Source organism: Colobus angolensis, unplaced genomic scaffold, assembly GCF_000951035.1.
Source record: "Colobus angolensis palliatus isolate OR3802 unplaced genomic scaffold, Cang.pa_1.0 Scaffold120, whole genome shotgun sequence".
In the NCBI taxonomy this organism is placed as follows: domain Eukaryota; kingdom Metazoa; phylum Chordata; class Mammalia; order Primates; family Cercopithecidae; genus Colobus; species Colobus angolensis.
In genome coordinates, this window is record NW_012113142.1 from 2,988,602 (window position 1) to 3,000,479 (window position 11,878).

Below are 11,878 nucleotides of genomic sequence, written 5' to 3' on the forward strand. Positions count from 1 at the left end.
CTTCTCCTAACTTTATTTAAATTTTATTTATTTATTTATTTATTTATTTATTTATTTATTTATTTATTTATTATACAAGGTCTTGTTCTGTCACCCAGGCTGGATTGCAGTGGCACAATAATGGCTCACTGCAGCCTCCACCTCCTGGGTTCGAACAATCCTCCTATCTCAGCTTCCCGAGTAGCTGGGACCACAGGCACAAGCCACCATGCCTGGCTAATTTTTAAATTTTTTGTAGATATGGGGTCTTGCTTTGTCGCCCAGGCTGGTCTTGAACTCCTGGACTCAAGAGATCCTCCTGCCTTTGCCTCCCAAAGTGCTAAAATTACAAACATGTAAAATTTCTGTTTGGGGCTGGGTACAGTGGCTCATGCCTGTAATCCCAGCACTTTGGGAGGCCGAGGTGGGAGGACCTCTTGAGACCAGGAGTTTGAGACCAGCCTGGGCAACATAGTGAGACCCCATTTCCACAAAAAAATAAAATATTAACATAGCGTGGTGGCTTATATCTGTAGTCTCAGCTACTCTGGAGGCTGATGTGAGAGGATCACTTGAACCTGGGAGGTCGAGCCTGTAGTGAACTATGATAATGCCACTGTACCCCAGCCTGGGCAATAGAGGGAGACCGTGTCTCAAAAGAAAACAAAAAATTGTTTGGTTCTCCTTTGCATCTTCTCTTGTCTGCAAAGACTTTCTGTATTTCCATTGATTTCAAGAGTGTTGGCCTTTCTTAAAACAGTTTGATAATAATTGCTTTAAAGCCTTGATCTGATATTTCCAATTTTTTGTCATCTCAGCATTGACCACTGTTGATGGTCTTTTCTCCTGTGAGTTGAAATTCTCCTGGTTCTTTGTATGCTGAGTAATTTTGGAGTGTCTCCAAGGTATTTTAAATATTAGGGTATAGGAATCTGGATGTTTGTAAAATTCTATGGAGAATGTTAATATTTTTGTTTTTGCAGCCTGGGTTTTTTTTTTTTTTTTCTTATTGTTTTTGGACATGCTGGACCCAGGAAACCTGAATTTCCACTACCTTGCTGTGTCCCCTTCCCTTATCATAGCCCTGTGCCATCTCAGGCAGCTCTGATTGCCTCCTGCATGTCCATGGCCTGACCAGAAGCCCTTGAAGAACTGGTGTGTGGGTTTCTGAGTTCCTCCCCAGTATAAGTGAGTTTGGGGTTCAGTAATGTCTTGGAAACAAACTCGGGTAGACTTGATGCTTGTTATAGTTACACACCCTGGTTATACTAAGTGAAAGAAACCAGACACAAAGCATCTATAATATGTGATTAATGATTCCATGATTCTGGACATTCCATAGACCTATGATTCCATGCCTGCTTTGAAATGTTCAGAATAGGCAAATCCACCAAGACAGAAAGATTAATCACTTAGGGATATATGAAATATATGGAACGGGGATAAAGTGTTTGGAATTTCTCTCTCTTTTTGTTAAGAAACAGGGGCTCACTCTGTCACCCAGGCTGGAGTGCAGTGGCACGGTCATGGCTCACTGCAGCTTCAAGCTTCTGGGCTTGGGCCAGGTGCAGTGGCTCATGCCTGTAATCCCAGCACTTTGGGAGGCCAAGGCAGGCGGATCACCTGAGGTCAGGAGTTTGAGACCAGCCTGGCCAATGTGGTGAAACCTCATCTCCCCTAACCATACAAAAATTAGCTGAGAGTGGTGGTGTGTGCCTGTAGTCCCAACTACTTGGGAGGCTGAGGCAGGAGAATTGCTTGAAACTGGGAGGCGGAGGTTGCGGTGAACTGAGATTGTACCAGTGCACCCCAGCCTGGGTGACAGAGTGAGACTCCATCTCAAAAACAAAAACAAGCCGGGCGCGGTGGCTCAAGCCTGTAATCCCAGCACTTTGGGAGGCCGAGACGGGCGGATCACGAGGTCAGGAGATCGAAACCATCCTGGCTAACACGGTGAAACTCCGTCTCTACTAAAAATACAAAAAATTAGCCGGGCGAGGTGGCGGGCGCCTGTAGTCCCAGCTACTCGGGAGGCTGAGGCAGGAGAATGGCATGAACCTGGGAATTGGAGCTTGCAGTGAGCTGAGATCCGGCCACTGCACTCCAGCCCGGGGGCAGAGCGAGACTCTGTCTCAAAAAAAAAAAAAAACAAAAACAAAAATCCCCAAAAACTTCTGGGCTGGAGCGATCCTCCCTCCTCAGCCTCCTGAAGAGCTGAGGCAGCTTTATTGAGATACAACTGTTTACCAACGGTTCTGCGTTCAAATCCTAACTCCACTAGCTGTGTGACTCTGGGTGAGTCACTTTAATCCACCAAGTTTCTGTGTCCTGAGGGCTAATAGTGGCTGTGTGTGGGGCCAGCCTGGCATTGGACAGGCATTCAAGAAGTGCTAATTATTATTTTTGAAGCAACTTTATTGACACAGAAGTCACATATCATACAATTCCCCCTTTCAAAATGCACATTTCAATGGTTTTTAGGATATTCACAGAGGTGTGTAACCATCATCATGGTCAATTTTAGAACATTTTCATCACTACAAGGAGAAACTGCAAACAAGAGCTGGGTGTAGTGCCTTATGTCTGTAATCCCAGCAGTTTGGGAGGCCAAGGTGGAAGGATCACTTGATGCCAGGAGTTCGAGGCCAGCCTGGGAAACATAGTAAGACCCTGCCTGTACAAAAAAAAAAAATGTAGCTGGGCATGGCACGCACCTATGGTTCCAGCTACTCAGGAATCTAAGGCTGGACCGTCACTTGAGCCCCAGGAGGTTAGGGCTGCAGTAAACTCTGATTGCACCACTGTACTCCAGCCTGGGTGTCAGAGTAAGACCCTGTCTAAAAGATAAAAAATAGAAAAGAGCCTGTAGCTGTGTAGCAGCTCACGCCTGTAATCCCAGCATTTTGGGAGGCCGAGGTGGATGGATCACCTGAGGTTGGGAGTTTGTGACCAGCTTGACCAACGTGGAGAAACCCTGTCTCTACTAAAAATACAAAATTGGCTGGGCGTGGTGGTGTCCTCCTGTAATCCCAGCTACTTGGGAGGCTGAGGAGGGAGAATTGCTTGAATCCGGGAGGCGGAGGTTGTGGTGAACCGAGATCACGCCATTGCACTCCAGCCCGGGCGTCAAGAGTGAAACTCCGTCTCAAAAATAAATAAATAAATAAATAAATGAATATATAAATAAATGTTACTGGCCTTGTCCTCCAAGATGAAAAGGTCTGAGCTCTCCCCAGTCCATCCAGAACACAGAGAAGGGAAAGAATTGGGAGGGTCATTTGGACCAGACTCATCCAAGACGATGTTAGATGGGACAGGGATGCCACATCCCCAAAAGCAGGGAAGCCAGATGTACAGGGTGCTGGTCAGATGCTAGAGAGAGAGCAGGGAATTGTGGCTTTGGTGGTCACGGGGCTGAGGACACGGGGACAGGGAGAGCCTTGTGTGTGTGTCTGCTAGTATGACTCAGCCCTTGGGTGGCTCTGGGGCCTGGGCAAGGATGGACTGGATGAGGAAGCCAGGTTCAAGGAGCTTCCATCCTGCCTTGAGCTGATTGTCTGCTGCCTCTGTCCCCTTGCTGTCCCTGCACTGTCCTTGGGCTGGCACACCTGCACCAAAGCTCTTCTCAGCATCTCACCCTGAAGATTCTGATTCTGGCCTGTCTGGATGTCTTAGTCCCTTTCGTGCTGCTATAAAGGAATACTTGAGGCTGGATAATTTTTTTTTTTAATATACTTTAAGTTCTAGGGTACATGTGCACAACGTGCAGGTTTATTACATATGTATACATGTGCCATGTTGGTGTGCTGCACCCATTAACTTGTCATGTACGTTAGGTATTTCTCCTAATGCTATCTCTCCCCCACTTCCCCCAAGGCTGGATAAATTTATAAGGAAAGAGGTTTATTTGGCTCATGGCTCTGCAGGCTGTACAGGAAGCATGGTGCCAGCACCTGCTTCTTCTTTTTTTAAGAAACGGAGTCCCATTCTATCCCCCCAGCTGGAGTGCAGTGGCGCAATCTGGGCTCACTGCAACCTCCAACTCTTGGGTTCAAGCGATTCTCCTGCCTCAACCTCCTGAGTAGCTGGGAATACAGGAGTGCACCACCACGCCCAGCTAATTTTTGTGTTTTTGATAGAGACAGGGTTTCTCTATGTTGTCCAGGCTGGTCTTGAAATCTGCCTCTTTATAAGAGACAAGGTCTCACTCTGCTGCCCAATGGGAGTGTAGTGGTGAGATCCTAGCTCACTGCTGCCTCCAACTCCTTGGCTCGAGTGATCCTCCCACCTCAGCCTTCCAAGTAACTGGGACTATAGGTGTGCACCAGTAAGAAAACGTCCTTTTTTTGAGATGGAATCTCATAGTGTTGCTCTGGATGGTCTTGAACTTCTGGGCTCAAGTAATCCTCCCTAGCCTTGGGCTCCCAAAGCTTTGGATTCACAGGCATGAGCCACCTCACCCAGCCAGCACCTGTTTATGGTGAGAACCTCAGGAAGTTTCCAAAGGTGTGATCACATGATGACAGAAGAAAGTAGAGAGAGTTGGCGGGGAGTGGGGGAAAGGAGGTGTCAGGCTCTTTTCTTTCCCTTTTTTTTCTTTTTTTTTGAGGTGGAGTCTCACTCTGTGGCCCAGGCTGGAGTGCAGTGGCACGATCTCGGCTCATTGCAAGTTCTGCCTCCTAGATTCACGCCATTCTCCTGCCTCAGCCTCCTGAGTAGCTGGGACTACAGGCGCCCGCCACCACGCCCGGCTAATTTTTTGTATTTTTTTCAGTAGAGATGGGGTTTCACTGTGTTAACCAGGGTGGTCTTAATCTCCTGACCTCGTGATCCGCCCGCCTTGGCCTCCCAAAATGCTGGGATTACAGGCATGAGCCACTGCGCCCGGCCGTCAGGCTCTTTTCAACAACCAGTTCTTGCAGGAACTAAGAGTGAGAACTCACTCCCTTCTGCAAGAATGGCACCAAGCCGTTCATGAGGGATCTGTCCCCAGAACCCAAACACCTCCCACCAGATACAGCTCCAACACTGGGGATCTATTTTCAACACTGGGCCGGGCGAGGTGACTCAAATCTGTAATCCCAGCACTTTGGGAGGACGAGGCAGGTGGATTACCTGAGGTCAGGAGTTCAAGATCAGCCTGATCAACATGGTGAAACCTCGTCTCTACTAAAAACACAAAAATTAGCCAGGTGTGGTGGCGCATGCCTGTAATCCCAGCTACTCAGGAGGCTGGGTCAGGAGAATCGCTTGAACCCGGGAGGCAGAGGTTGCAGTGAGCCGAGATTGCACCACTGCACTCCAGCCTGAGCAACACGAGCAAAACTCCATCTCAGGAAAAAAAAAAAATTCAATGTGAGATTTCAAGTGGACAAATATGGAAACCATAAACCATAGCACCAGCCCCTCCACCTCCAGTTGCCCTCCCTCACCTTTCAGCCACACCTCCCAGCCCAAGGCCCTACCCCGGCTCTCCCATGCCTCTGGGCCTTTGCACAGGTAGTTTTCCACTTGGAAGGTGAGTTCCTCCCACCCACTCACCTGACTCGCCCCTTCTTAAGTTTTCTCTCCAGTTTTTATTTTGCAAACTTAAAACCAGGCTGGCTGGGCGCAGTGGCTCACACCTGTAATCCTAGCACATTGGGAGGCCAAGGTGGGTGGACTGCTTGAGCCCAAGAGTTCAAGACCAGCCTGGCCAACATGCCAAAACCTCATCTCTACAAATAATACAGAAATTAGCTGGATGTGGTGGTATGTGCCTGTAGTCTCAGTTAGGAGCCTGAGGTGGGAGGGCCACCTGGGCCCGGGGAGATTGAGGCTGTAGTGAGGCAAGATGGTGCTACTGCACTCCAGCCTGGGCAACACAGAGAGACCCTGTATCAAAAAAAAAAAAAAAAGAAAGAAAGAAAAGAAAAACTTAAAAGCTACAGAAGTCTGAGTGCAGTGGCTTGAGCCTGTAATCCCAGCACTTTGGGAGGCTGAAGAGGGCAGATCACTTGAGGCCAATTGTTTAAGACCAGCCTGGCCAACATGGTGAAACCCCATCTCTACTAAAAATACAAAAATTAGCTGGGCGTGGTGGTGCACACCTGTAATCCTAGCTACTCGGGAGGCTGAGGCAGGAGAATTGCTTGATCCTGGGAGGTAGAAGTTGTAGTGAGCTGAGATCATGCCACTGTGCTCCAGCCTGGGCAACAGAGTGAGACTCCATCTCAAAAAAATAAAAAACAAAAAAAATCTACGGAAAAGTTGCAGAAATAGTCCGATGAACTTTCAGATGCGCTCTACTCCAGTTCACCAAATGCTAACATTGCTATGGTTGCTGACTGTCTTTTCTCTCCCTGTATACACGCACTTTGCTTTTTCCTGAACCATTTGAAAGCTAGATGAATATATCATGACAATTGACTGCTCAGAACTTCAGCATGCGTCTCCTATGAACAGGACATTCTCCACCAGAGGTTCTGGAACTTGAGCAACGTTGAGTACTGAGTCCTGCCTGCTGGCTCCTTCAATGCCCCTTCACGGCCCAAGCAGAAGCCAAGAAGGCTCCCTGGAGGAGGTGAGACTCGGGCTCAGTTTCCCTCCTTTCTTCCTTTGAATTCCTCCTCCCTCCTTCCCTTCCTTCCTTCTTTCCTTTCTGTCTCCCTCCCTTGCTTTCTCCCTCCTCCCTCCCTCCCTCCCTCCCTTTTTCCTTCCTTCTCTTTCTCCTTCCTTCATCCCTTCCACACTCCTTCGTTTCTTCCTTTCTTTTGTTTTTGAGATGGATTCTTGCTGTGTTGCCCAGGCTGGAGTGCAGTGGCATGATCTTGGCTCACTGCAACCTTCACCCCCACAGGTTCAAGTGATTCTTGTGCTTCAGCCTCCTGAGTAGTTGCAACTATGTTGAGCGCCACCATGCCTGGCTAATTTTTGTATTTTTAGTAGAGATGGGGTTTCACCACGTTGGCCAGGCTGATCTGAAACTCTTGACCTCAGAAGATCCTCCTGCCTCAGCCTCCCAAAGTGCTGGGAGATTACAGACTCGAGCCACTGTTCCTGGCGTCTTCTTTCTTTCTTCCAGCCCTTATTTTTTTTTTATTTATTTTTTAAATTTTTATTCATGTATTATTTTGAGACCGGGTCTCACTGTCACCCAGGCTGGAGTGCAGTGGCATGATCTCGGTTCACTGCAACCTCTACTTTTCAGTTTCAAGCAATTCTCCTGCCCCAACCTCCTGAGTAGCTGGGATTACAGATGCCTGCCACCATGTCCAGCTAACTATTTTTGTATTTTAAGTAGAGACTGGTTTTCATCATGTTGGCCAGGCTGGTCTCGAACTCCTGACCTCAGGTGACCCTCCTGCCTCTGCCTCCCAAAGTGCTGGGATTAGAGGCATGAGCCACTGGGCCCGGCCTACAAGCTTTATTTTTAAGAACAGTTTCAGATGTATAGAAAAATTGAGAAGATCGTACAGAGTTCTGTATATCCCCACACTTTCTTCTACTATTAAAATCTTACATTAATACTGCCTATTTGTTTCAGTTAATGAACAATGTTGATATCAATATTGATACAATGTTATTAACTGAAGTGTATGCTTTATATGGATTTCCACAGGTTTTTTTTTTCTAGACAGAGTCTGGCTCGGTCGCCCAGACTAGAGTGCAGTGGTGTGATCTTAGCTCACTGCAACCTCCGCCTCCCGTGTTTAAAAGATTCTCCTGCCTCAGCCTCTTGAGTAGCTGGGACTACAGGCGCCTGACACCACGTCGAGCTAATGTTTGTATTTTTAGTAGAGACTGGTTTTCACTATGTTGCCCAGGCTGGTCTCGAACTCCTGACCTCAGGTGATCCACCCGCCTCGGCCTCCCAAAGTGTTGGGATTACAGGCGTGAGACACTTTGCCCAGCCACACAGTTTTTATCTAATGGCCTTTTTCTGTTCCAGCATCTCATCTGGGATCCCATATCACATTTGTTTACATACAATTTACATTTCTTTACACACCATTTACATTTATTTACACATATTTGCATTTGTTTACATATATTGATTTCCATGGCCCTTCCCCAATGTCCTGTTTCTGTTTTAGGATCCCACCCAGGACACCAGGTGACATTTAGTCATCACGTAATGACGCTCCTCTTGGCTGCCACAGTGTCTCAGACTTTCCTTGTTAGGACAATCTTCAGGTTTTAGGAGTGCTGGTCAGCTATATCGCAGATGCTCCTGTCTTGGGATTTGTCTGATGTTTTTCTCATGATTAGATTAGGATTATGGATTTGCAGGAGAAAGATCTCAGGTAAAGTGCCATTTGCTTTACATTCTATCACGAGTATAGATTATCAACATGACAAATAACTACTGATGTTGACTTTGATCTCCTGGCTGGGGCAGTGATTGCCGGCTTTCTCCACTGTAAGGTTACCCTTCCTGTACTGTACCCTTGGAACTAAGTCACTGTGCACAGCCCATACTCACGTTATTCTCCCCTCCATGAGGGCAGAAGTATCTGCACACATTTTTTTGGAGTTAAAAAATCTTTTTTAAACTAAAAAATACTTCTTTTTTTTTCAGACCAGAGTTTTGCTCTTGTTGCCCAGGCTGGAGTGCAGTGGCCCGATCTCGGCTCACTGCAACCCCTGCCTCCTGGGTTCAAGCATTTCTCCGCTTCAGCCTCCCGAGTAGCTGGGATTACAGGTGTGCACAACTATGCCCAGCTAATTTTTGTACTTTTAGTAGAGACGGGGTTTCGCCATGTTGGTCAGGCTGGTCTCGAACTCCTGACCTCAAGTGACCCACCCACCTGGGCCTCCCAACCTGCTGAGATTACAGGTGTGTGGCACCATGCCTGGCCTAAAATCTTTAAAAAAATTTTTTTATTTTTTGTGGAGACAGGGTCTTGCCATGTTGCCCAGGGTGGTCTGGAACTCCTGACCTCAAGTGATCCTCTCACCTGGACCTCCCAAAGTGTTGGGATTACAGGCGTGAGCCACCTCGTCTGGTCCCACCAGTGATTTCTGATTCCTCAGTGTGGCTGCAAGGCCACTTAGACCCAGGCCCTGAAGAGACCACACACACTGAAGCCTAGAGGTTTCCATGGCAGCCAAAGCTTGGCGATGGCTGATGGGACAAGTGAGGGCCTTCCATTCCCGATGTCCTGGGACCGCATATATCTAGGTCAGAGCGGGAGCTACAGGAGGGACTGACTGTGAGTTCTCTGCCAGCCTGCTGAGATGGCAAAGAATGGGAATAAAATTGCCTGAAAGAAAATAAACATGGATGCTTGTTGCACGGCTGTGGGTGAGGAGAGCCAGCCTGTATGGGGACATGGGGATGGAGACTGATGCTGGGAGGTAGTGACACCAACTGGGTGGCAGCTGGCAGGCCCCTGGGCATCCACACTGCCCCTGCTCAGTTGGCGAGAAGCAAGAAAGCATTAAGGGAGGGAGGGAGGGAGGAAAAGAAGTGGGAGTTGAGTGCTGTGGGTGAGCACTGAGGCACACTTCAAAAGCTCAAGCCACGATGCTTATGCCCTGATATAAAAAGAGCATTGAGTTGAGCACGGTGGCTCACGCCTGTGATCCCAGCACTTTGGGAAGCCGAGGCGGGTGCATCAGTTGAAGTCAGGAGTTCGAGACCAGCCTGGCCAACATGGCAAAACCCCGTCTGTACTGAAAATACAAAAGTTAGCTGGGCGTGGTGCACGCCTGTAGCTACTCCGGAGGCTGAGGCAAGAGGATCGCTTGAACCTGGGAGGCGGAGCTTGCAGTGATCCGAGACTGCGCCATTGCACTCCAGGCTTTTGTGACAGAGTGAGACTCTGAAAAAAAAAAAAAAAAAAAAAAAAAAAATTGAAAAATTACAAAGCTCAAACCTAATCACCAGTGTGGCTGCTCCTGGCCCCACCCTGCCTCCTACTCCCCAGGGGAGGGGACAGTTCAGACAAGGATGTGCCCTTCCGGGGGCCTGAGATGATCCAGACATGGGAGCTGGCAGGGAATGAGGACTCCAGCAGGGCTGGGTCAGTAGGTGCACCTGGCGATAGGGCAAAGATCTGGTAGCTGGATTCCTGGGCCCTGAGAAGGCAAGAGATTAGTATCTGTGTGTGACAGGAGAGGGCGTGGCTGGTGTCTGTCCATTCACGCTGGGAGGAGATGTGGGAGAGATGGGGCGGGGAACACAGGGCAGGAGAGAGGCCAGGCCTGGGGCCTCTGTGCCAGGAGGGATAATATGATCTCTGAGTCACCTGGAAATGGGGCGAGATGGTGCTGATGATCCCGGACTCCTGGGTTTTGTCCCTGGCTCTGTCACTGCTGACTCATGGGCTGCCAACCTAGGAGTCTCCTGGTTGGCGTGCGGGTTTCTCTCAGCCTCTTGGTGTGTCACAGAAGCAGACAGCTTCTCTGTAAACCGTCGTCATCAGGGGTGTGCCCGGCTTCTGGGTTCTGAGTTCTGGCATCCTCTGATCTTCCAAGACGGAGCAGGATGGGATGATCCCAGCTCCTTGCTCTGCTGACTGGTGACAAGGCCTGTCCTGGCCTGGGACCAGGGGGCGCTTCTCTGGGAGTCCTGGCTGGTCCTGAGACAGAGGCACCCTCCCAGTGAAGCCCCGCCTCCTCTGTCCTCCATCACCCAGCCCAAAGCAAGACCGCCCTCCTGACTCTCCCTCCAACTGATCCAAGCTCCTGGGTTGCGCCCTTGAGGCCCACACTGATGCTCCCAACTTATTTCCCAGCCCTACTCCCTCACCTGCCCGGCTTCCGACTCCTCAAGTTCAGTTTTCCACAGATACTCCCTCCCCACACACACCCCTGTTTTTGTCCCTGCTACTCTCCTTTTGGGAGAACTCTCTCCTCTTCTTAGGTCTCTAAGCTTTTACTCACCCTTCAGGTTTCCTCTCCACCTGCCACCTCCTCCAGGAAGCCTGCCTGGTGTGCCCCAGGTAGAGTTGATTTTTCCCTCTCCAGTGCTCACACAGAGCTGGTTTTCCCTGTGTGGGAGCTGTTTATTTCAATTCAGGCTGGGCTGATTACACCCTGATGAGCTCCATGCCAGCCCTGGGCAATAGAAGAGTAGGGGTAGAGGAGGAGCCCCAGAATCAGACATCAGGCAGGGTGTGAATACCGGTTTTGCCATTATTCTGGGGGCCCTGGAATGTCACATCAGCTCCCAGAGCCTTAGTTTTCTCATCTGTAAAATGGGAATGGGCTCGGCATGGTGGCTCACACCTGGAATCCCAGCACTTTGAGAGGCTGAGGCAGGAGGATCACTTGAGGCCAGGAGTTCAAGGCCAGCCTGAGCATCATCAGGAGACCCTGTCTCTACAGAAAAACAAAAAGTTAGCTGGGTGTGGGGGTGCACACCCGTAGTCCCAGCTACACCAGAGGCTGAAGGTGGAGGTTTGCTTGAGCTCAGGAGTTCGAGGCTTCAGTGAGCTATAACTGTGCCACTGCACTCCAGCCTGGGTGACAGAGCGAGGCTTCATGTCTTAAAAACGAAAACAAGAGAACGACAATGATGCCCCTACACTGTTTTGCAGTGAAATAAAATGATTTCCTGTTATTCAATGTTATTTGAAGGCACTTTGCCTAGTGCCTGGCCCTGAAGCAGACGCTCAAAATATGGTTTACTGGCTGGCTTGCTCCCTGAGAGGCCAGGGCAAGAGGAGGCTGCCCTGGATGGGGAGAGGGAGGGGTGGGGTTGGGGAGGACTGACTCCTCCATCAGATTAGAGGGTCTTCAGGAATTCCACAGCCCTTAGGTCCTCTCCCTCCCCCGCCTCTGGGAAATTGGAGTAAAGTCCAGTAGAGACAGGAGTGCCCTGAAGTGAGGTGGGGGGAGCCAGAGGGAGGGGTGGAGGAGGGTGGGAGGGAGGGTTTATGCCTAGGACCTGGATGGACCTATCTGTGAAGTG